This window comes from Xenopus tropicalis, chromosome 5 (assembly GCF_000004195.4).
Source record: "Xenopus tropicalis strain Nigerian chromosome 5, UCB_Xtro_10.0, whole genome shotgun sequence".
Lineage (NCBI taxonomy): Eukaryota > Metazoa > Chordata > Amphibia > Anura > Pipidae > Xenopus > Xenopus tropicalis.
This window is the reverse complement of record NC_030681.2, coordinates 123,619,007-123,645,349: the sequence shown is the minus strand read 5'-3', so window position 1 is coordinate 123,645,349 and position 26,343 is coordinate 123,619,007. Positions and strand designations below refer to the sequence as shown.

Here is a 26,343-nt window from a genome sequence, read left to right as displayed (position 1 = left end):
CTTAAAGAAAATTGCGGTGATAGGTGAATTTTATGCAGGCTCTCCAGTTTCCATCCAGCTGAGATCTGCCATTAACATCCACACAGCAGTTTGTCTGGTTTCTATTACCAGGAACAATTACTGAACAACATATGATTTTCAGTGGTTATCTAAAAATACTCTGTGTGCTGTGCGCTTGATTCATTATCACTGGAGAAACCCTCAGCATCATTACACAGCTTGTTGTGTTCGTTATCAGTATGGAGATAAAGAGCATTACTGCTTAGTATGTCAGGTTCATTAGCAGAACAAAGGTACTCAGCATTATTACCCAGAATCTTCTATATATAGTATACACACACACAGTACTGTACTATTAAACAATAAATGCCTCATTTACTAGGAAAAACAACAATTGCTGTGGATTATTGCACTTATGCAAAATTGCCCACTGTCAGTAAATGAGCCACTCAAGTATATACACACAAACACACACACACACACAGCTCCTACCTGTCTAGGGGTAATTAATAAAGCTGCAAGTTTACATCAGGCCAAAAACCCATAGCAACCTTTCATCAAGTAGCATTCACTGGACATCACTTTGATAGCAAGCATTTAATTGGTTGCAACTGGTTTCTATACCTAGAGCAAACTATGCAACATTTATTATGATACCCCCTTGGTTCTATTGCCTTTATCCAGTTCTACAAAGCAGTGTGACATAGGGTAGGGTTACCTGATGGAGGGTGTTTTATATGGTGACACCACGGAGTACCATTACCAAAACAGGTCACGGAGCTCCCTTGCAACTTTAAATATCCTAATGTTTTACAACAGGGTGTAAAATATTTATTATAAGTCCAGGCAAGGGGATGTTTGGTGACATTAGCTCATTATATCAGTGGGCAGGACTATGATGTAGCAATCAGTTATTGGCTGATCGCTGCATCATTCAAGGAGAACCCTGTTCAGATTTCCTAATTTGGAAAACCCAAGGGGACAGAAATGGAAGACTCTTATAAATTGCTAATATACAACCGACAGGAGGAAAGCTCTAGCACATACACACAGAAATCCTGTCATTGGCAGGCAGTGTAGGCAGAAGGACGTCTGGCATTGTGTGTTGTGCCAAATACAAGAGACAACACTGACAATGCAATAATCTTCTGTTTTGATGAAAAGCTTTATTACAGGACCTTCAAGACAAGCATTTAAAAGATATTACTCTCTTCTTCAGATCAAGCAGAACTGCAGAAAATGTTGACATTTTACAATATAAATGGGCTGCCGTGTGCATGTCTAAGTGAAGCATCTGGTCGTGAGCGAGATGAAGTAGCTGATGCCCTGTTTGGATTGGAAAAGAAATCAATCTCTCATGTTATCATCAACAATTTACAGCAGGTCTGGTGAGCTAGACTTTCAGCCTGAATGAAGAGCATCAAAGCAGGGCAGCTAGCAGTCATTTAGAGAATATTGGAACCATCAGCAAAAATATTATCTGATGTGTGTGTCTATGGGACACTGATCAGGTGTGGTTGTAAGGGAAGTGGCTAAAAGGAGATACAGGTACAGGTATAGGACCCGTTACCCAGAATGCTCGGGACCAAGGGTATTCTGGATAAGGGGTCTTTCTGTAATTTGGATCACCATACCTTAAGTCTACTAAAAAATCAAAAAAACATTAATTATTTATATCTTAGTTGGGATCAATTACAAGGTATTGTTTTATTACTACAGAGAAGAAGGAAATCAGTTTTAAAATTCTGAATTATTTGACTAAAATGGAGTCTATGGGAAACTGTCCGTAATTCGGAGCTTTCTGGATAATGGGTTTCTATCGGTTACAAGACATGGTGGAAATTACTCATTGCCGTGAGGTTGTGGAATGCCCTTCCTAGAGATGTGGTAATGGCAGATTCTGTTAAGGCCTTTAAGGGGGCCTGGATGAGTTCTTGAACAATCAGAATATCCAAGGCTACTGTGATACTAATATCTACAGTTAGTATTACTGGTTGTATATATAGTTTATGTATTTGAGTGTATAGATTGGTAAGTATAGGTTGTGTGTGCTGGGTTTACTTGGAAGGGTTAAACTGATGGTCTTTTTTTCAACCATATGTAACTATGTACTCCTTGCATCAGGGTAAGCTGGGCTTTCTCATTTCTGTAGCTTTGGATAGAGGTGTTCATCAGCTTGGAACACTAGGCCTACAGTGAAGTGATGTTGCATGTGACTATTAGGGGCCTGGGGCACGCAGGTTATTTGCACATTTTGCCATCCGATGTTGCAGCAGGCTAAGCAAATGCCAGCCCAACCAGCAGCACTAAGAACTACAGACAATTGCCGGGTTTATACTACATGTGTACGGCCTTGGGAAATAAATGTGTGCTGGAATGTACTGTTCAGGCAGAATTCCTAGATATAAATCACCGTGTAATGAGGAGTTTCCCCTTACATCACAAACACTTGGAGCTCAGGAAATGTGATGCAGAATGGAGCTCCACAAGTGGCTGCACGTTTTGTCCCAACATTAAATGGACTCATGGAAATTATTGCACTTTCCGCTTTCCCGTAACACGCTACGGTCAAGAAGGAAGTGCTAATTTGCAATGATTTCATTGAACAAAGGTAGCAGGCTCCAAGTTCGTTTAAGGACAGGCTTCTAAAATGGTCACAATTGTAATGGGTTGTAGGCTTCTATAATTGGAAATATTTAAGGAATATGGAACAAACACTTATGAGGCCAGTAGATGTCATCACGTTATTACCATGGGGCTCAGATGACTATGCTGAATAGTATAAGAGAAGATGTATGCTTGTCCCTGGAGAATGATGAGTCAATTCAGATTTCCACAGTAAGTAAAATGTATCATACGTTGTGTTGGAATATCACATATCCAAGCAATATCCAAGGTTATTGTGATACTAAAAGTCACAGTTAGAGACTGCTGCCAGGATGTGTGTGTGTGTGATATTACAGAGAAAAAATTAAATTAAAAAAAAATGAATTATTTGGTTCATAATAGCCTTACTTTAATGTGGAGCTATATGGATATCATGTTTCCATATAAGAGATCCCATACCTGTACTATAATTGCTACTTCCTCCTGACCATTACCTAGAAATCTTCTAAAGGAATTTAATGAAGCACACAGCACTAATGAATGGATCTTATAGCTAATGAATGGGTCTTATAGAACTATGGTATAAAATTAGAGGAATAGGCAGAATATATTTCCAGCAAAAGTTCTATTTATTTTGACCATGCTAAAAAAAAGATTTATATTGATGGTTGCATTACCAAAAGTAGAAGATTTCTCTACTGTATTATGTGTATAATTTACACATAGCACTAGACTAGTGCCTTCTCCTTTATGTAGACAATTAGATTCCCAGCACAGAGATAATGTATCTGCATAATGGACTCCTGCTTAAAAAACACAGCAAAAGATGAATGGATGGAGGGGTTAGTATATTGGGAATCTAATTATCTAGCTCTCACAGACCAAACATGGAGTAGCTTCATTTTCCCCGGTTAGCTTAAGAAATATAAAAAAAACATAGATTTCTAATGTTATAAGAAACATTATTTTTTAAAGTGGCTATTTTTTCCCTTTAAGAGATGTACTAATTAGAAACAGGGTTGGTGTATCACTTAGATGAATATAATGATGTGTGACAATTCCATGCATCAGTGATTGATGAGTGATGAGTGCACTGCATTAGCTGGTGTAGGAGACAATGGTGGAGACTGCATTGCTACTACCTCTAAAGGAGAAGAAATAATCTTGAGGCAGCAGCATCAAGATCTCTGGGTTCTTTCAAACCAGCTATGGGTACCCAGAAACACCCAAGTTGTGGCTGAGAGGGAGTTCTGAAATAGCAGTCAGATAACAAAATGATCACTGCAGGTCTGGAGATGAGTTATATAATATATATCTGTACATAAGCACAAGTCAAACAAAAATTAATATATACTACCGGCCAGATAATAAAGGGCATACTTGAACCTGGAGTATTTGTTATCATTTGGTAAGACAGACAAGAAACCACACAGGGTGCAAACACAGACAGGAGAAGAGGGCAGTAAGGAGGGTAAATATCAGAAAAGCTGAATACATAATGGAGCACATGTATCATTAAATATATCCTTTGAAATAGCTGCACTGTATTTGCATTATTTCTTGAAGTAGTTGCTTAATAAATATGGGCAGGTAGTAAGAGCTGTAACCCCGAGCCCAACAGAGTCATAACTGTACAATAAGTAGGAACAGGAACTTAAAAACAAAAACAGTAGTGAGAATAATGGCCTCTGGGAAGGGACTGGGGCTGTGGGATAGCAGGTATAGTAGGGAGAGATGGTGCCTATAGTAGCAGTGGGGGGATAATAGCCTCTGGGAAGGGACTGGGGCTGTGGGATAGCAGGTATAGTAGGGAGAGATGGTGCCTATAGTAGCAGTGGGGGGATAATAGCCTCTGGGAAGCGACTGTGGCTGTGGGATAGCAGGTATAGTAGGGAGAGATGGTGCCTATAGTAGAAGTGGGGGGATAATAGCCTCTGGAAAGGGACTGTGGCTGTGAGATAGCAGGGATAGTAGGGAGAGATGGTGCCTACAGTAGCAGTGGGGATAATAGCCTCTGAGAAGGGACTGTGGCTGTGGGATAGCAGGTATAGTAGGGAGAGATGGTGCCTATAGTAGCAGTGGGGGGATAATAGCCTCTGGGAAGGGACTGTGGTTGTGGGATAGCAGGTATAGTAGGGAGAGATGGTGCCTATAGTAGCAGTGGGGGGATAATAGCCTCTGGGAAGGGACTGTGGCTGTGGGATAGCAGGTATAGTAGGGAGAGATGGTGCCTATAGTAGCAGTGGGGGGATAATAGCCTCTGGGAAGGGACTGTGGTTGTGGGATAGCAGGTATAGTAGGGAGAGATGGTGCCTATAGTAGCAGTGGGGGGATAATAGCCTCTGGGAAGGGACTGTGGTTGTGGGATAGCAGGTATAGTAGGGAGAGATGGTGCCTATAGTAGCAGTGGGGGGATAATAGTCTCTGGGAAGGGACTGTGGCTGTGGGATAGCAGGTATAGTAGGGAGAGATGGTGCCTATAGTAGCAGTGGGGGGATAATAGCCTCTGGGAAGGGACTGTGGTTGTGGGATAGCAGGTATAGTAGGGAGAGATGGTGCCTATAGTAGCAGTGGGATAATAGCCACTGGAAAGAGACTGTGGGATGTAGGATAGCTGGTATAGTAGGGAGAGATGGATCTATTGCACAGTAACACAGGTAAAAATGCTCCTATGTAAAGACACATAGGGTGTGATACGGTATTTGCTGGCACTATATAAATAAATGATGATGAAATGATGATGATGATGGTGCCTGTAGTAGTACTATGGATAATAGACTTTGGCTGTGAAATAGGTATAGTAAAGAATAAGCACTGCATTACTATTTATTCTCATTTGTTAATGCAAGAGTTACCATTTTCAACCACTATCTTGAGGCATAATACATGGAAAGATCTTAGGATGCTTGTATTATATCTATATGCTAAAAATTTTATTAAAAAGGGAAAACATTAAGAAGCTAGGCCTTACCTAGAGCCCTCCCAAATCCGTACTGCAGCTAGCTGATCCTCCCATATGACAATTAACCAGCACAAAACCTATCTCTGCAAACTGATCTTCGCCTCATTGCATTAATGAGAGCAAACTGATCTCTGCAAAGTGATGTTAATGATAGCGCAAAGATCAGTTAGCTGTGGAACTGCCAAAGAGAAAGACTGTCTACAATTTGCAAGGCCTTTTAGTAGCTACACATGAAGCTTAGATCCATGTGGCCGATAATCAGAAGCAAAAGAACAGTCAATAAACAAAAACGGGTTGGGAAAATCATGGCTCGTTGTGGGGTGGTGGAAAAGTGAAGAGGGGCATTTTTGCCCTGGTCTCACAATATCATAGGGGTCATATTATTTAACAAGTACTAGATATTATAGTGTTTCTGCTGGATTGTGAATATTGTATTTGAGTTGAGGGTGGTTACTACATATATTTTCCTAACTTTTCTGTCTCAGAACCTGGGAAAATGAAAATGATACAGCCAAAATACCCAGAATGAAAGATGAGGACCTTGCGTGTCAGTGTGTTTGCTTTCCATTCTACATGCATTGAAAATGTTTGCACTGTGCATCCTGCAGGATTTTGCTAGTGGCAAATGAGAAGCTTTCTGCCCCTCACAGTCCTAGGCCAGCAATGTACAACATTCCTATCATATTTATGATTTCCTTCCTCTTCCCCAGTGGCTAACTCTGTAAATCTCTAACTAAATATGCAATCACCAGAAACAGATTTTAGAAATAGCTCTACCTTAATACAATACAGTACAATTCAGTAATATAGCTCCAACACATCTTGTAGCACAACTATGTCCCAAAGTGATCTATAGGATACACACTGCCTAAAGCACGTTGCAGTGACAGGTGGATGGATCTCTGCAAACAGCTCAAGGCCAAAAAAGATACTTTATATGCTCGTAACAACTGCTGAACTGCTGATTAATTTATATCAAGCCCAAGTACGAAACGGAATGCTGGCAAGAAGCCCTGTTCTGAGTAGCAAATTCAAGACCACTTTATCCACATATATGAGAAGATGGGCTCCCAATTCAGATCAGTAAGGCCAATGTGCAGCTAATGGCTGCCTGTGTGTGGCCAGTTAAATTAATGTTGCTGGATCACTAGAAAAATCAGGGAGAATTCTAATAAATGCGCAAAGTCAGGCTGCTCTAATGAATACATTTCAATGGTTGATGAACACATTTATATCCATCTGTACATTGTCAGACTATATAATATAGCTAATTGCCTTTTTTTGTGAGCAATACACACAATAGACCAGATTATCGCACTACTTCCACTACACTTTGCTATTGAAATTGAGCCATTTGAGATTATTCTTAAAAATATAAAGGCTCAAATGCATCACACACACCGCACATCCTATTCCCCTAACCCCGGCACCAGATTTCTGCAGAAACTACCTGGCCAGGGCTGTGGGATTTTTAATTTAAAAAAGAAAACCTATTATATATAGGGGGTTCCTATATATAAATATGGCCCTGGAACTTGTGCTTTTCCTACATTGAATTGCGTCTAAATCCACTTTCATTAATGGTACTTGTGTCCAAATGCACTCCGTGCACTTCCATATAGATGTGAACAGCAGCGATTATTCCTTACTGCCGTCTGTTCAGAATTGAACACTGCTGCGACTATTGATGTCTGAACCCTGGACATACCGCCGCCTGACCAGATGGTAGCTCCAAGGTTCCCTCAGTGCCCTGCATCAATAGACACAGTACAATTATGACTAAAATAAATCGGACACAGCCATGATTCCCACACTGACCACCTGAAATTATGCCATTGTCAAAATATTCAGGGCTACTGCTTCCAGTTTGCAACAAACCACACACACACATATTTGCATCAATTCTGATGACTTGGATACAGTTGTACCAGACATACAGCAGTTGAGTCAGAAGCAGCACAACTTCTTTTGATTAAATGCCTGCATTGTGCCCACAGTGATGCATGAATTCTGGGAAAAAATATAGCCATTAAATTCAAAATTGCATGCAAGTTTAATGCGCCCTATATTCATGGAGTACTTTAGTAATATCCTAATATCCTTCTATATCCTTAGAACAAAGTCTACTGTATTCCCTAAATATACACACTCTCTGATAAGGAAACTCCTATATAGTGTTTCATGATACATCTTTAATAAAAAGACTTAGGTTGCTTGAACTATTGCTTCTCTCATATTGATACCCCAAGGCATTGGAAAATGTAGTTTGAGAAAAGGCATGATAGTTTTTAGACTGGCCACTTTTGCACTTGCCTAGTGGTGTTTATTTCAGGAAACCACACAACTCCTGTCTGCTTCCTCCTTAAAGCATTAAATAGTCCCTTCCCCTAATCTTTGCAATTACTCTCACTACTGATCTGCCAGCCTTTATTCAGACCAAATCCAAACAACTGCACTTAATGCACTGCAATGTGTGCCAGGTTGGTTACAAAAAAGAACCACGGTTTATATGATTTATAAGAACGTTCTAAGAATGCATCTATATCTATCTATAAGTTTAATATAATTTCCAGAAGTGACCAACAAGGTAGGTGAGGCAGTTGCTTTTGGATGTGACAGTTTTGCTAGATTCCCAAGATAACATAAAATGAAAGATCTATGCTGATGCCATGCATGCATGAGGAACTAGTCGTGGGTCTGTGCCAGTTTTCTAATTGGGCACGTATGTTATTTCTACAATATTTAATGGGGTGGTTCACCTTTAAGTTAACATTTAGTAGGTTATAGAATTCCCTTTGCAATTGGTCTTCATTATTTATTCTATACCCTCCTCTCCTACCTCTTTCTATCTTTCAAATAGGGGTCACTGACCCTAGCAGGCAAAAAACTCTTGCTCTATGAGGCTACACATGTATTGTTATTGTTTTTTTTATTTTTATCTTCCTTTTCAGTCCCTCTTCTATTTTTATTCCAGCCTTTAATTCAAACCACTGCCTTGTTGCTATGGAGAATAAAACCCTAGCAACCAGATAGCTGCTGAAATACCAAGCTGAAGAAGTGATGAACAAAAAGCTAAATCACTGAAAAGCCATTCAAAAAAAAAAAAAAAAAAAAAATCAACTGCAAACTGTCTCAGAATATTGCCGTCTACATCATACTAAAAGTTAATTTAAAGGTCAACTACCCCTTTAAGGGCTAACTAACACACAGGTCACACCTCCCACAAATAACAAGGTCGGAATACATTCTACAATGCATGCAAAGCTGTAGCTAGGGTTTTCATTTTTAATTCAAAACAATTCCACCAATTAATTAGTCTTTTTCTACAGCCCAGTCCCAGAACCTACATTTTGCCTTCATTCTTCCTCCCATGCAAAGAGCCACTTACACTGACCTGTCATCATGTCTCAGTCATTTGCTTTTAACACTCCTGTACAGAATAGTGATTTAGATTTTATTAGCGTAGAGATGAAAGAGTACAAAGTCCTCTCCTACACTGTTGACCAGGCTACGCCAAGAAAACACAAGAACCCTGTATTAAAAAGGAGAGACGTGATATCTTCCTTCGAGAGAAAGACTAAAGGTGGCCATACAAGCCCAGCAGACCTTATTCCAATATTCCCACCTGGGTGGGCAATATGGGGCTAATATGATCGTTCGGCCCTAGGGCTGAATCGGCAGCTGAAATCTGCCCATGCATTGTGACCTTAACTTCCCACAACTGCCTTTTATTTGCCCCCCCTAAAACCTCACATAACCTACCAGCCCCTAGTACACAACTCCCAGGAACCCCTGGCAAGGAAGGAGATGCTGGCCTCACTACTGAGGGTTTATTTAAAACAAAAGGTTTTATATTTCCACGAAAAAGTACTAAGATAAATATAGCTAGACAATATAATTCAATGTCTCTTTCTCAATAGAAATCTGTTTGAGGAATGCGAAGTTAAATTAACATTTACCACCAAAATGTTGTGTTACAATGGGCAAAATCTGAGGTTTAAGCACTAAAATTGCCGTGTGGGCCTTCAACCTAAAGAGACATATAGTTCTGCACTCTTGCAAATTACCTTGCAAACAGATTATGGTGTCTAATTAGTAAAAATCTAGCAGCCTTGCAACTTTATATAATGAGCTTATTACACCAGATTTGAATTAGGCATCTAGCTGTTCACCTCCAACCTTGGTCCCAATATAACGTGTAATATTTTTATCATTCCAAAAGTTCTTTGCAATGGTGAAACTTAGAAGTGCAGGGCAATTTCCAGATAGAATTATCTACAAGCCACTGGGAGATACTTCAATGGGGTGACCAAAGGGGAAATTTTGTCCAGGTCTAGTAACCCCAAGCAACCAATCAGGTGTTTGCTTTTAAACAGCTGACCAGTAAATGTTACCTCCATGGTTGCTATGGGTTACTAGACCTGTAGCTATCTTTTCATATCACTACCAAGCCTTTGTGCAAAGTCAGTTTTGTGGCACATAAAACTAAAACAACCCTGCCAGCTGATCCAAAATAGAATAATTGCTCTGGAATAACAGCACACAAGAAAAGAAGGCATATAAGGACTGCCGTATTTCCATTTTATACACATCGCCAGTTGTTATGTCTCACTGGTATTATCATTCATCAAAGCCTAAGATAACATTGGCCAGGATGTTGGTTTATTAAATGCAATTTAAACAATCATCCTCGTGTTTAATTTGTATTCATAGTGACCTGGCAACTGCTTGCACAGCTCTCCCCGTACTTTCCGCTCTCACACCCTGTCGTGCTAATGAACTGGCTCCACTTACTGTACATGACTAATGTTAATATTGTTATACACAAAAGCTAGGAACATAAATCAAATAAATTATATCTTCATCCATTCGTTCTGATAGAGGTCTTCTAACTAAGTGGAAATGTTACAAGATGGGAGAAAACAGCAAAAATGTGCCTGGATAAATACATATACCACAACCTTATACAGAGTGGTGGGGGTGGTCCAACCTCCAACCTTAGGAGCAAATACACAATCAGATACCTCCTGACTTGCAGCCTTGTACATTAGAATTCACATACAGGAGTACAACTGAACAACAGTTTGGAACCAAATAGACATCCCAGGGCTAAAGTCCTCTTTCCCCAGCTCCCAACATTCCTGTTTTAAAACCACCTTAAAGGCCAGGGTGATTGGATAATTTTAGATATCCCTGAAGCTATAAAAAGTTGACCATTACAGTTATACATTTATATATCCAAAACCACATTATGAGCTTAAGGGGCCTGAGGAAAGAATAGGAGTTATGAAGCAAGAGATCAGCTCAACTTTATCCTACAGTTCTAACAGCTAAAGTTATCCTGGGATAGGCTCTTCCACTTGGCTCCTCCACTTGGCCCTCTGTCTCACAATTGGAATTTTAAAATGATGCTTTTCATCATACAGCTGGCAATGCCAGCCACGTCTAACAGACTTAAATGGGCAACAGCTGCCATCCAAATATTATTCACTACTAGCCAGTATTCTATGAAAGGGGAACAGAGGACATATTAAATTAGACTTGAGTAAGCATTTTAGCAACATTTTAAACCACTTATGGCATACAAAAGGACTCTGTATAAATTATTTGGCAATTTCAGTGGCATATAGACAAAAACTATATGTACGGTATATTTAAAAAATAGTTGCCACATTATGTTATTGCCAAACATGTTACATGGATTTCAAAATAATAGGGGTTTTTTTTCGATTGCTACATCTTCTAATACGTTACTCACTGGTAAATGATTAACTAATACTTTTAAAACTGTTTTATTCGTGTGACGTGATTAAAGACCAGAAGGCTTGAATTGCTAATCTTGACTAAGGGGCACTTTAGATCTCAACACTGCACAAAAATGATGGGACTAAGCATGCCTTATCAAGAAATTGCCACTATTCAAGTATACCTCTGCACAGTGGCACTGCATCACTCAAGGGACACTACTGGGCCAAAACCAAGAAGTAGTACCAAAAAACTGAAAGATATCCTTAATGGTACAAAAATAAAGTCATTTTCCTTGAATTTACCAAACCAACAGGCGTAATAGTAAGGATATATCTAGATTACTATATCCCTATAGACTGGAATGCAAAGCAGCAGTAATCTCATTACTAGCCGAGGGTATCTATAGATAGTCAATGTATTAGGCTATTGAACGGGTGCAAAGTAATAAATAACCTGCAAATATATGTTTAAAGCTGGTGCTTAATCAGTTGTCATTCTACATGTATTACATAACTCAATGAAACTTGTCTATTATAAGAAATCATGCACTCTTCGTTTTTAAAATACAAGCAGAACAAAAGTTAACCACATATATAAGGCATTCGATCTGTGATCTTAGGACTTTAAATAGAAACAGAACTCCTCTGTGGCTTCTAAACATTTGGAAATGTCCCTGCGTCAGCGGTTTAATAGTCAAGATACACAGTGATCATTGTATATTGATCATATACACAGAGCTGACTGATCCATTTTAGACAAATAAGCGATTCAGGGAGACGCGGTGGCTGGTTGCACAGAAAGATATGGCTTGCAGAACAATTACTGGCAGAGAACAATCCATATTAATGGATGATCTCTGTTCCCTGTCAGAGAACATAAAGGCTCTGCAACTGCACAGTGACTTTTGCTACTGTCCTGTAGCTTTGGCCTAGTTTGGAAGGGACAGTTAACAAAGTCACGAGTTCCTTTCTCTTCCTACATGGTAGGTTTAAAAATCCTTCCAAGGGTAGGACCGCCTCACCGTGCATCCCATCATTGTAATTAAATACCACAATGTGGGCATACAGGGGATCTGTCAGTGTATGCCCACCTTAAGAGACTGAATTATGGTTTACATCACTACTTCAGAGTATAGCAATTTACAGTTATATACCTAGAGTTTACCTAGAGCTTTTGTCTCTTTTCTTCCATTTCTATGGGCAGCATACAGACATTCAATATGCCAATGTGACATGACTTTGAAATGGCAAATGCTGCACTATTAAGAAGCAAAACAAATGCATGTTTATGAATAACTGACAAATGACAAGAAACTGGAAACAAACATGCAGTATGCTGATGAGAAGAAAATGCAGTCTATAGTAAATGGTTTCTGGTGCAACATTTATCTTCGTATGCCATGGAACTTGTAGATACATGGATCTTTTCAGGCAGAGTGATGTAGAACCGGCAGTCCTCCAGCTTATCTACAAGTCAGCTGTCTGTTAATGGGATGTTCTGCAGCTGGGCCCTTTCATCTGCGCTAGTCTGTCAGTCTCCATCCCCTGACTATATTTTCAGGGATCATTGCCATAGGTTGTACCTGGTGAAATGTGCTTGAAATTGGCCAGACTCTATCCTCTGATCTTACTCTGTGTACGGCAGTGATGCCCAACCAGTGGCTCAGGGGCCACATGTTGCTCCCCAACCCCTTGGATGTTGCTCTCAGTGCCCCCAACCCAGGTAGTTATTTTTGAATTCCTGACTTGGTGGCACATTTTTTTTTAATGAAAACAAGATTTCCTACCAAATAAAGCCCCTGTAAGCTGATAGTGTGCATAGAGGCTACCTAATAACCAATCACAGTCCTTATTTGGCACCTCCATGAACTTTTATGGTGCTTGTGTTGCTCTCCAAGTCTTTTTACATTTACCTGTGGCTCACAAGTAAGAAAGGTTGGGGACCCTTTGTGTAAGGTATTCAAGGTGCTAAATAGCTAACATCGGTACTGCGTGCGCTCCTGAACCCTGAAGTTCTATAAATGAGTTCAAACAGCTTCCTAAATACAAGAAATCCATAACAGTACAAGAGAACTCTGGGTCGCTGACCAGCATCAATTTAAATCAGGGCTGTAGAACTGGAGGCTAATATATAACTGGTTCCAACCTTATTAATGTCTGGGATTGGTTCAACTGAGCCAACCCTGAGATCCTGCAGCTATTATTCCTTGGAGCATATATGTCAAACACAAGGCCCGGGGGCCAAATCCGGCCCACCTGGCTGTTTTATGTGGCCCTTGGTGAGTGTGTCTGACCATCCAGCCTGATTACCATTTTCCTCACATAGTAACTAAGACTAAGGGGTACATTTATCTTGCTGTGTAAAAAGTGGAGTGAAGCATTACCAGTAATGTTGCCCAAGGCAACCAATCAGTAATCAGATTTCAAAAGTAGCAAAGCATCTGATTGGCTGCTATGAGCAACATCACCGGTCATGTCTTGCTCCACTTTTTACACATTGTGATAGATATAGTATCTTACTAAGTATATTAATAAAAAATTTGGCCCGCAACTTGGCCCGTGTTTTAGATTTCGGCCCCCTTATGTGATTGAGTTTGACACCCCTGCCTTAGAGTGTAGTATATATCAGCCGTGTGTAATGTGGAGCCATTTACTGCACCTATGTCCTTATACAACCAATTAACAGACCTTATTAACATATACTTTGAACACAGGAGGCCATGGCATAATAGATTCTGATGAATTATAACAGAAACTAGTAGCAGAAAGCACTGAATAATGGGAACTAGTATCCAGAAAGCACTGAATAATGGGAAGTTCATCTCCCATAGACTCTATTTAGGCAAGTAATTCAGATTTTTAAAGGGGAACTCCACCTAAATAAAACTTAAGCTATTTGAAAAGTAAACATAATTTCAAGAAACTTTGTAATATACATCACTTAAAATCTATGCAGCATTTTCATGATTATAATGTAATAATATGGTTTGGAACAGTTACCTAAGCCCCACCCTCTGTTCTCCTGCTGATCTGGCTGATTACTTTGAGACTCAAAAAAAATGTAACAGTAGTGGAGTGTTCTCAGCCTGTATCTTCTCAATCCCCCAATTCCCTACACATGTGATGTCAATAAAGAATCACAGGGAAATGCATTATAGGTTATGTAGGTCCTGCATGCTGTCTGTAAGCTGTAGAAAAGTTGTTACAGTTTGTAACATCAGTGTTTTAGTCCCTTCTCCCCTGCCTGGATTTCAAATGATGCAGAAAGAGAAGAACTAGATTTCAGCATATAAAAAAAATCTGTTCATACTTTTTGAAGGAACAGATTACAGTGATTAGTTTGGTTCGGAAGTAAAACACATTTTCTTTTAATCTGTAATAATAAGACAATACTTCATACTTGATCCCAACTAAAATATAATTAATCATTATTGGAGGCAAAACAATCCGAGAGGGTTTATTAAATGTTAATAACGGTATGGTATGGTTACGATATAGAGCTCCAAATTACAGAAAGACCCTTTTCCTGAAAAACCCCAGGACCCAAGCATTCTGGAAAAAAAACCTTCTCTCAGATATGGCCAACCTAAAGTATAAACTACAACTCCCACCATCCTCTGACAGCCTAGAGTTGCCTAACTAATCTATGAATGAAGATGCAACTGGGCTACATGACCCAGAGATTCTGACAAAAACCTTTCCAGCTTTGGCCATAATGGTATACATGTGGAACAGGACAGAAAGGTGACACCACAGACAATATTAAATTCAGTATTGTTACCACAGGAAGAAATGAGGGTGGAGATCGGATATTCAGTAATACATAAAGGTATGAGGCCACATATTCTTTTTCAGGTGTAACCATAGCTGTCTGAGAAAACCCCCCTGGGACAGATTATATTAGATATTCTAAAAGCATTAATAAATCTCATGTTATTTATGTGTATAAGATTTGCAAGGGTATCCCCTTTCATAACACCTTTACATCTAAAGCATGAATGGTAAGAGGAGCCTCCCTTGCTAACAACACCCCCCTTCCAGCACTCTGCAGACATTTACTGTACAGCAAAGGGTATAAAGCTTCCCCCTCTCCATACCCACAAATGTACACTATCTCCCCCATGCACTCATTCACTGTGAAATACAGACAATTTCGAATTTGTTGATCCCTCCTTCCAATAACTCGGATCTACAGTCCCAGGACAAAAGAAATAAATTAACTCTACCGGAGGAATCAGTTTTGCTTTCCAGAGAGACTGAGCTCTTTTTTTGCCTCAATGGGCACACGTCAAGGTTCATTTCTTGGCTCACATAATGCAGCCTGCGCCTTCTCCCACAACCGCAACCATTACTATTGCTTCTTCATTGCATCTGTCTCACTTGGCTAGAGCTGGCATGAGAAATTGGCATGGCAATTTTGTCACAGCAATATCAAGAAGGAGAGCTGTTCCAGGCAGAGAGCTTCATTAACCCCTTTCTTTCCTGAAAATCTAATGCTGGGACAAAAAGGCTGCATGGCATTTGCTCCCAAATATATTGTTATGAAGGGATAGTGCCACCACACTATAATCCCTGATTGTTATTCCAATATTTTCTTTTTTGCTGTGCTGTTTGTCATTGGCATCTTCTCCACCACAAGTCACCACTGCTCCACCATTATCCCCCAAAAACCCAAACACGTCTCGTGTCTTGTCATAAGTACAGTAAGAGGCCTATTATAGTTCCAGCTAATGCCAACCCCTGTCAAATTGCCCTTAGGCTTTTGGAACATGTAAAATTTCTCTGCCCATGTATTTCAGCCTTATTGCCCCCAAGAGCTTACAATCTAAAGAGCTCACAGATCTGCATGTTAATGGTATTGTCAGCTCAGGCTGGACCAAAGCATCATCATGCTGCAACTGACAGTCACAGATGGACCAGAAGTTGCAGGATGGACTGATTTAATCATCAAACCCAAACAGAATGCCCAAGTCTCTTATGAAAACATATATTTCCCTATACATTGATTTCTGGAGGAGATGGTAAATATATCTAGAACTGCTGCTCCCCTGCAATTGGACTAAAGATAGTTCAGCACTGCATAATGCTCTGCAAGCTTCTACAGGGGCTTAAAGCCACAAGCACCCACAGCCCAGTAAGAGTCTAGAGAGCACTGCAGAATCACTGTTTGTTTTCCCCTGGAAGTGCAAGCAGTTAGCAGTCTCTTGCTGGAACACTGGGCTTTTTATAACAAGCAGCGCTCTCCTGGGCAAAGAAAATAAAAAATGCTTTCATAAAACCAGGAAGACATAACTTTACGCTGTGCAGGGATAGACCACTTGCTTTCTAATAAATCTGCCATTATTTGGGCTGGCTAGTAGAGGCATAATACATTGGTGAATTTCAGATGGCTGAAAAATGACCCCCAAATATGTAGACCAAATCATGGCTCCTCAACTTTTAGATCAAAAATGTTTTTTCCTCCTCTCAATCATGGAGAGGAGATTTTTACCCAGTTTCACAACAAAAAAATACCAATAGACTCCAGTGGCTGCAAAAAAAGAGTTGCATCACATGGAAAAAGTTGTCAAAAAAAACCAATGCATTTCACAAATTTTCTCTGTTTCATAAATTTTTCATGAAACGGATTCTCTCATCATTAGATACTGAATGTGATTAATAAGATGCAAAAAGCCTCTAGATGGCATACATTCAGCTATACTTTCTAAAGTCAAAGTATATTCTTCATCTCACATTTCATTTTGCTCCATGAAATGAATAAACAATGCTACTGAAGTCATAGAGGTTTCTTGTTTCCATTAGGGCGGTGGAACACAGTTGGTTACGCCAGCCATGTGATGTCCATGATGGCAGGCAGCTGGCAAACACCCATACACTGACCAGAATAGTAATGTCTAGACCCCGCCATGGAACTCATGGTCCAGGCATATATCAGTTAGAAATGCTTAGGCAAGCAATTTGCTGCCTGTCCCCCACCATTCTGGATATCATTTGGACGCAAAACACCTTAATAAGGTGTTCACAGCTGCAGATTCTGCATTGCGCTACAATTCCAATGACCTGAGTCCTGTTCCCATGATCATTGTTTTCCCCAACCAGATCCATCCTTTAGGAATATATTAAATATTTAGCCAACCAGAGGAAAATATGTTTTGGGGTTTACTGCCTTTTAACAGATAAACTATTGTTACATTAAAGAGCAACTGCCAACAATGAGACATTGTATTTAAACTGTCATTGACAATGAAGCATAACCCAGTACAGGAAGAATGGTTTTGTTTCGGCAGTTGAACTATCCCATGTTAATACCTGTAACAGCCACAACAGGGCTTGTCCCAAACAGTTACAGACATAGCAGCCATTAGTACAAAGACTCAGCCACTACATACCACATTTTACAGGCCAGAGTAAGAAGAGTCATGTGATACACTGTCTACATAGCAATTTTTTATTATTAATAATAAAATGTGATAAAGTGCCAACATACTCTGCAGCACTGTACAACAGAAAAGGTGGAAATATTACACATACAAAGTCCACCTAACTTTTAACAAAGCTTACAATGTAAAAGTATAGTCAGAGAATAATAAAATAAATCACTAGTTTTGCATTGGAATTCCACGTAGCATATCCAAGGGGTCCTGCCTGGCTGGAATCCACTGACCCTGCTGCCAAGTAGAAAAGAACTGACAGTTTAGATAAGGGGACACTTTGCCAACAAGAACACAGTGATGCCTTATACTTCTGGGCATCCCGCCTTGTGCATTCATTCTGTAGAACAGGGGAGCAGAGCACACACTATCACTAATTACAATCATTAAATAATAATTTACTAATACAATAATTAAAATCCCATGTCAGCTTCATTCATCTTGCTAGCATCTCACACCTAGAGTGAATGAGAATTATGCACGCTACATTTCCAGATAAAATTGCAACCATAAATGACATATTTCTGCCAAAATGATTCCACCCAGATTTATGACTGTCAGTAAAATGTATGCTCACAATAAATATAGCGTGTTGGCTGGTCAGGAGAAGACAGTCAATATACCCATAAATGTGTTATGTTTATATGTCATGTTGATGAATGTGTGTGTGTGTAGATCAAGCAACTCCATATTAATATTTATATACACCATCTGTATGCATATCTTTAATATACACAAACGCCTGCACAATTCATTGGCTATCGGACCTCATAGAGCAGTCAGCCTAATCCCCTTCCACTGCTTTGTTTCCTTAATTCAAACCATCTGAGCATTTGCCAGTTCTGGGCACTATCAGTGCAGGAACCTGGCTGTAACACTAAAATACACATGTGACCGTAATGGTCAGCGATTAGGACGTTTATGGCTATGCAAGTGGAGGCCCACATGCTGGCTGTAGCCCTTCACGAGATTTACATGCCCCCAGGCTGTTTAAGACACCCACAGACCTCTGGACATTATTAGATTACTACTAAAGTAACTGGCCCACATTACAGAAACAAATGGGTACCACCAAGGTTGTTCTGCCTACAGTACCAGTGGTTGTAACCTTCCCAATATGCCCCCATGATCCAATTATTTCAATTACAATGTGTATATGACCATGATAAAGGCTATTTAAGTCATGTAATACTGTTTTCAGATCCTGCACTTCCAAACACTAATGCTCACTGTTATATGTTCTTACCCTTAAAATCCCTACAGTTCTGCAGTGACTTTGGTACTCAGAGCTGCATAAGAATTCGCCACACACAAGCAAATAACACACACTCAATATTGCCTTTACGCAAACTTTGTATTTATACAGCCTACAATGCTCTGCAATACCTAATGGCATCACTCCCCCCAAGAACATAAACATACATGAATAATGAATGCTGGTGGGACCATAGATGTTGTATTGCCTTCAAGGGCCAAATAGCTGGCTCAGCAATGTGCTGGGCGCCCCATGCTACAGGCTTAGCTGCTTATTTGCTCCAGGCAAATTTATGACTCTCTGGAAATCTGAAGGATAAAGAGAAAGAGCCACATCTAGCCAGTGCTGCCCCATTCAATCTGCATTATTTACTGGGATCCTGCTTTCCTTGGAATTTGTAGTATATACAACTATCCTGCCATTCCACAGAAACTGCAACAGTTACAGTAAACAAACCACATCTAGCAACTTTGCAGAGAGTTCTCACATTCGCCAAGGATTACGCTTTAGCGCGTCATGAGCAGTAATATCTGGGAAGAACCACTGCAGGGATCATAAATATTCTCCCAAAGAAAGGTTATCTTTACTATTCCCCCTATGCAGAAAAGCAGGCAAGCCAATTAAGATAGATAGATTGATAGACAGATAGATAGAAAAAGATAGCTTGGTAAATGGGAAAGATACACAGGACACACAAAAAGAAAGCACAGCAAGAGACAGAGATGGTGAATGAGTTGGGTGAAACTGCTGACAATCTCGCCCTGAGATGATTAGCTAAAGACAAAGGCTAACTGTAATGCTTGCAATCACATAAACAAAGGAAGACAGGCCTTTGCCCAGAATAATTGGGTGTTCAGATTAGAACTAGCATGCTGAGCAATGATTTGGGAAGGGAGGTGTCTACAGGTGCCCAGAATCCCCCAAGTCAGAATTAACCTCTGGGCTTCCTTATGTTGGGAACATCCCATGCTATACCATATACAGCCAGTAGATGGCTCTCTGTAGTTCCATTTCCTACACTTAGTAGGCCAATTCTTTGTAAGCTGTTACAATAAAAATATGTGTGTGTCTAGAATATCCTTGTTGGCCTTCTGTTTTTGTACATTTCCAAAAGCTGATTATGTGAGTTATAGTTCACAAATAGCTTGATGGATTTACAGACATATGCAGTTGGTTAGCTGTTATTATGTATCCAGCATGAAAGCAATAATTGGACTGCATCTCTACAGCTCCTATAGTCTGTGTTCTTCAGATCCAGGCAGCTGAATACAAACTGTGTATTTATGAAGCTTGCTAGTGTTTGATAAAAAGAATAAGTGTAGTTCCCCCTCTACAAATCCATATAAGAGTGAAAGCCTGGAGCACTAGTCTTCCAACAGACTACCCCCACTCCCCCCAATAAAGATAAATCATAAAGACTGTCAGGAAAGACAAAAAGGTGGAGCTGTTTTCAAATTTAGACAGTATAATATCCCTGTGAAATATTTCTGCAATACAGTATATAGCTACACTCACTATATATTATTAAAAAAGAAAAGTAGATATGGCGCAAAGACCCTGGCAGCAAGATGCCCCCAAATGGCTGAACGGCTGCCTAGCTTCCCTGAGCAATCACTTTATGAAGTCAGACTGTATCGCACCTGAGAAGTGAGCGATCCGGCCACAGACGCATCCCATTGTTTCCCAGGGGATCGCTTCGGTACGTACCTTACAGGGTGGGATCCATACAGCCGGGAGGATAGAAAGCCACAGAGTCGGGTCTAATCCAAGGCAAAGAGAACAAGAGATGGAAGAGTAAGAGAAGCGCTAATCCCACAGCTCCCACATGTAGTGAGGGGCAAGTAAGAAGCGGGGGGCTTTCATTAGCACCAGTGGGACCCCACGAGAAGTTACTCCAGGCTGCTCTCCCCAGCGCCGCTACAGGCACCGACTGCTTGTGGGATCACAGAAAGGAGCGGAACAGCCATCCGGCAAACAATCCGCGGCCCCTCATCCCTTCCCCGGCCGCTTTGTGTTCAGAGATTGTGCCCCCCAGCTCCTCCGTACGGGAGAGACAGCCCAGATGGGAAGAGCCTGCCGCTACTGCCGCTGAGCCCCATCCTGCAAGCTGATCCCTGCTGATCTCATCAGTCACAACTAACTAATCCAATGGCCGGGGAACGGGGAACACGTAGCCACGCCCCTCTCTGCCTCCCCTCCCAGCGCACACAATGGAAGGAGCCCACCAGCTGCCGAAACTGGGAGAGATCTGCGCTCTGCTGGTGGCACTGGGGCCGGGGGGTCTGGGGCTGCTCTGCCGATCTCTCCATTGTCATGCAGCGAGGCACTGGGGCCTAAATCCCTTTGTTACTAATTGGGCTTTTGGAAGTCAAATTCCTGCCCAGCTGCGCTGATGTCAATGGGAAACTGTAACTTGTTTATGGGCTGAATAGGCCGGTCCCTTTGTACTCACATGATTGCGTGAGGGGCTGCTGTCACCTTGATAATAGTAATACTGAAATAATCTGCTTTAGTTCCTGTGCTGCTGATAATAAGGACTATAAAATATGCCATTATACTGTGCAAAACCCAAAGACCAGTAGCCTCATAAATGGTGCTTAGTGATGTCATTGCTTACAGTAGGTGCTTAGTGATGTCATTGCTTACAGTAGGTGCTTAGTGATGTCATTGCTTACAGTAGGTGCTTAGTGATGTCATTGCTTACAGTAGGTGCTTAGTGATGTCATTGCTTACAGTAGGTGCTTAGTGATGTCATTGCTTACAGTAGGTGCTTAGTGATGTCATTGCTTACAGTAGGTGCTTAGTGATGTCATTGCTTACAGTAGGTGCTTAGTGATGTCATTGCTTACAGTAGGTGCTTAGTGATGTCATTGCTTACAGTAGGTGCTTAGTGATGTCATTGCTTACAGTAGGTGCTTAGTGATGTCATTGCTTACAGTAGGTGCTTAGTGATGTCATTGCTTACAGTACGTGCTTAGTGATGTCATTGCTTACAGTAGGTGCTTAGTGATGTCATTGCTTACAGTAGGTGCTTAGTGATGTCATTGCTTACAGTAGGTGCTTAGTGATGTCATTGCTTACAGTAGGTGCTTAGTGATGTTATCGCTTATAGTAGGTGCTAAGTGATGTCATTGCTTACAGTAGGTGCTTAGTGATGTCATCGCTTACAGTAGGTGCTTGGTGATGTTATCGCTTACAGTAGGTGCTAAGTGATGTCATTGCTTACAGTAGGTGCTTGGTGATGTCATTGCTTACAGTAGGTGCTTGGTGATGTCATTGCTTACAGTAGGTGCTTAGTGATGTCATTGCTTACAGTAGGTGCTTAGTGATGTCATTGCTTACAGTAGGTGCTTGGTGATGTCATTGCTTACAGTAGGTGCTTGGTGATGTCATTGCTTACAGTAGGTGCTTAGTGATGTCATTGCTTACAGTAGGTGCTTAGTGATGTCATTGCTTACAGTACGTGCTTAGTGATGTCATTGCTTACAGTACGTGCTTAGTGATGTTATCGCTTACAGTAGGTGCTTGGTGATGTTATCGCTTATAGTAGGTGCTTGGTGATGTTATCGCTTATAGTAGGTGCTAAGTGATGTCATTGCTTACAGTAGGTGCTTAGTGATGTCATCGCTTACAGTAGGTGCTTGGTGAGGTCATCGCATACAGTAGGTGCTTAGTGATGTCATTACTTACAGTAGGTGCTTAGTGATGTCATCGCCTACAGTAGGTGTTTAGTGATGTAATCAATTATAATCGGTGCTTAGTGACCTCAGGACTCACTGAAACATGCAATCATCTCAGTGTTCCATAGCAGTCTTATATATTAGAAACTAACCCCAATTCTGTCAGGGTGTGTTTATGTGGTACACTCCCAATGGCCTGCATTGCCCTCTGATATGATTCAGCCTGATATTGAGCAGCACATTGGTGGTTATATCAGGCAAAGATACCAAATGAATAATTGTTAGGTTTAGATCCCCTTTCATCTATGGCTAGTACTGTAACCCAATCACACAGGCACTTGACTGGTTGAGTCAATCAGCCACAATGTCATGGGGGTCCCGCCTACCCAGCATGCTTTGAGCAGTAGGTTGCAGCGCTGATGTAGCAGGCACCTGACTGGGACTAGTAGTAAAACAATAAATGGCTGAGCCCCACAGCAAATCTATGTTTAATCAGCTCATGTTTTGTAGCTGTGCTACAACTCACATAACCCCCTCCAAGGGCCACAAAAGGTGGAACGCTTGCATCATTTAACTGAAATAATAATAAAGGTGTTCAGCATGAGGTCCCTTTATTATGAAGTCTTTTAAAGGAAAAGTTATATCACTGGTGGTGCCAAGTTGTTCAACCCCCAATGATGTTGGTTTCTTACCTCACACCAGTCCAGGCTACTGTTTGAGGAGTGTGCCATCTTGTTCCAATGTCCCAGGCATCCCTGTGTCGCTGTGGCTAGGGCACCCGCAGTACCGAACTTTTGTGCCAATGTCTTCAGTAGGTACAGGGGGACACCAGAACAAGATGGCAACACTCCTCAAACAGTAACTTGTTCTCATTTTTTGGAGAAGAGGAGCCTGGAGTAGTCTAGAATTACTAGGGTACCCATCTAGGTGGCACCCCCACTCACCAGTAACATTAATATTGTTACTATCATGATCCCTCAGTATAATATCATCCCATGTTTTACAGTAGCCTTACAAGAGAAGCCACAAATCTATTCCCCCTGAATAGACATAGGGGTAGTTTTTGTCAATGCACTTTGCTTTAAAAAAATAAAAAAGCTCCCATACTTTGCTAACCAATCAGGGCAACAAAGGAACAGCTCTGGCCTATACACCCCTCACAAACCTTTGCACTCATTATGTCAGTGAGTTTCCCCTCACACACAGTCTAAAGCATACCATGTTCTGCTCAGGAGATATTTCTATAAGTTCCTTATTAACTGGTGCCTACCAGTCAAGTGGCAAACCCATTACTAAGGGCAGTGGCACACAAAGATTGCCAGCATTTTGCCACCCGATCAACTAGGCCAGCTGGCTTTCAGCTATTGCTGCTTTATATACCTGAATGGAAATCAGTCTGGTCTGTGCCGGAGCCAACTGACTGGTGCATATCCCAGCTATCATCACCTGACCCACAAGTGCCATTGAAACTGAATGTCATTAATAAACTGTAAATAAAAGCCTCTAAATGGCAAACATTCAGCTGCATTTTGTAATGGCAAAGTACATCTCATTCAGAAACAATATTGATCTTCCATTTATTTCTGCTCAGTTAGACAGTAAAGTATAAGAAAAGGGCTTACTGTCAGCGCACGACATTCATTTTCTGAATATTTGCCCTGACACCTTTGAATGAGAGCTTTCATAATTACTAGTGCAACATATCCTGGCACACACACTTTCAGCAACCCCTTTTGTATTTAAACAGATGGTGGTGCTGTAGCACTCGCTGTCTAGGTGACTTTTATTTGCAATAAATCTGTATCTGTCTCAGGGAAATACAAAGACATGAATAAACAATGTTACTGAAGCCACAGGGCAATTTTGAGTATTTTGCTGCTCATGGGATTTTCAGCTTGGAGGGCGAGCAGGAAAACATTTGCAATTGCCCCCAATTGACAATTGAAATTGTCTAGGCCTCACTGTTGCACTTGTAGGCCAGGAGATTGTAGCAGTGTTAAGGATTATCTTTTTTTTTAGCTGTGGCTATGCAATAGCAAGTCTAGTAGTAAAGGGACAAGACAACAATGAAGTTATTACTTAATTGCCCAAACTGCAGCCTTTCAGTTGATGAAATTAAACTTATAGCATCGTTCCAGGGCCCAAAATCTATCTGGTGTCCAACCATTGCACTGATGGGTGTAGCCTTGAGATGAAAAGAGTTTGAGACAGAGGCTCTGTCCTTTAGGGTGAAGACACACGGAGCTACTAGTAGCAGCTACTTGTCGTGGCTACTAAAATAGACAATGCTGATCTTTTACTGATAATTGTCTCTACGTGTGTTTTAGGGCTCTGGCACACGGGGAGATTAGTCGCGGGCGACTAATCTCCCCGAGTTGCCATCCCACCGGCGAAAATGTAAGTCGCTGGTGGGATGGCACACACTGCGCAGGCGATTTTGGCAAATCGCCGAAGTTGCCTCGTGAGGCATTTTCGGCGATTTGCCAAAATCGCGCCGCCGCATGTGCCATCCCACCGGCGACTTACATTTTCGCCGGTAGGATGGCAACGGATGGCAACTCGGGGAGATTAGTCGCCTACGAACAGGGAGATTAGTTGCCCGCGACAAATCTCCCTGTTCGCGGGCGACTAATCTCCCCGAAATGCCATCCCACCGTCGAAAATGTAAATCTCCAGTAACATAGTAACATAGTAAGTTGGGTTGAAAAAAGACATACGTCCATCAAGTTCAACCATAGTGCCTATATATAACCTGCCTAACTACTAGTTGATCCAGAGGAAGGCAAAAAACCCCATCTGAAGCCTCTCTAATTTGCCGCAGAGGGGAAAAAATTCCTTCCTGACTCCAAGATGGCAATCGGACCAGTCCCTGGATCAACTGGTACTAAGAGCTATCTCCCATAACCCTGTATTCCCTCAGTGGGATGGCAAACGCGGCAGCGCGATTTCAGTGAAATCGCGGAAGTTGCCTTGAGAGGCAATTACAAGAGGCAATTCTCAGTACTGTCTATAACAGGGTATTTTCTGGTGTTTAGTAGCCATGAAAAAGAAGCTGCTACTAGTAGCTCTGTGTGTCTTCACCCTTAAACTAGATATTTATGAAGTCACAAATACCCAGAACATCAAGCATAGATCTGCAGGTCTCACCTTGTAGTCCAAGTCGTGTCTGTGGCTTCCTTCCCATAAAGCACTGGGGCACGTGGGAGAGAATTCTCGCAAGCCACAAATCATTGATTGCAAAAAGTGTTTTTTGGTTAGGTAATGATGGCGTGCACCTGGATGGATATACATTTTACTAAGCAAAAATCAATCATTAATAATGCAGCAGAAAATACAAATAGAAGCTGCGGTTCTTTGTTATCCCAATGTGCAGACGCAGAGCCAGGGGCTTATCTATGCAGCAGACATCCCAGTATCACTCTGGTGGCTGAATATTCATTAGGCTAGGGAGCAGTAGAGGAAGCTTTCATGCAGAACTTTCTTTATTCTTTTATGTGGATTTCAATAAGCAAAAAACTTATCACCAGAATAATCCTTGTATATTACTATTATCACTTTATTGCACTTTTGTGTCAGTTTATCCTCTAATGACTTATCTATCGATGGGTAAATACATCCTCCAATAAAACAAGAAGGGAAAGGTGCAAATTTGGCAGCATGT

At 41.1% G+C, this 26,343-nt stretch overlaps 1 protein-coding gene across 2 annotated transcripts in view; it reads right to left on the bottom strand.

The window, feature by feature from the left end:
- The window catches only part of spsb4 (splA/ryanodine receptor domain and SOCS box containing 4), a 72,578-nt gene extending 51,426 nt beyond the window's left edge, over nucleotides 1-21,152 (bottom strand). Inside the window, exon 1 of one of the 2 annotated variants that reach the window (XM_004917790.4) lies at nucleotides 20,643-21,152. The gene's annotated coding sequence lies outside the window, so the exon portion shown is untranslated. The remainder of the gene's footprint in view (nucleotides 1-20,642) is intronic. The other variant, XM_002941296.5, reaches the window with a different exon arrangement.
- Between the last annotated feature and the right edge of the window lie 5,191 nt (nucleotides 21,153-26,343).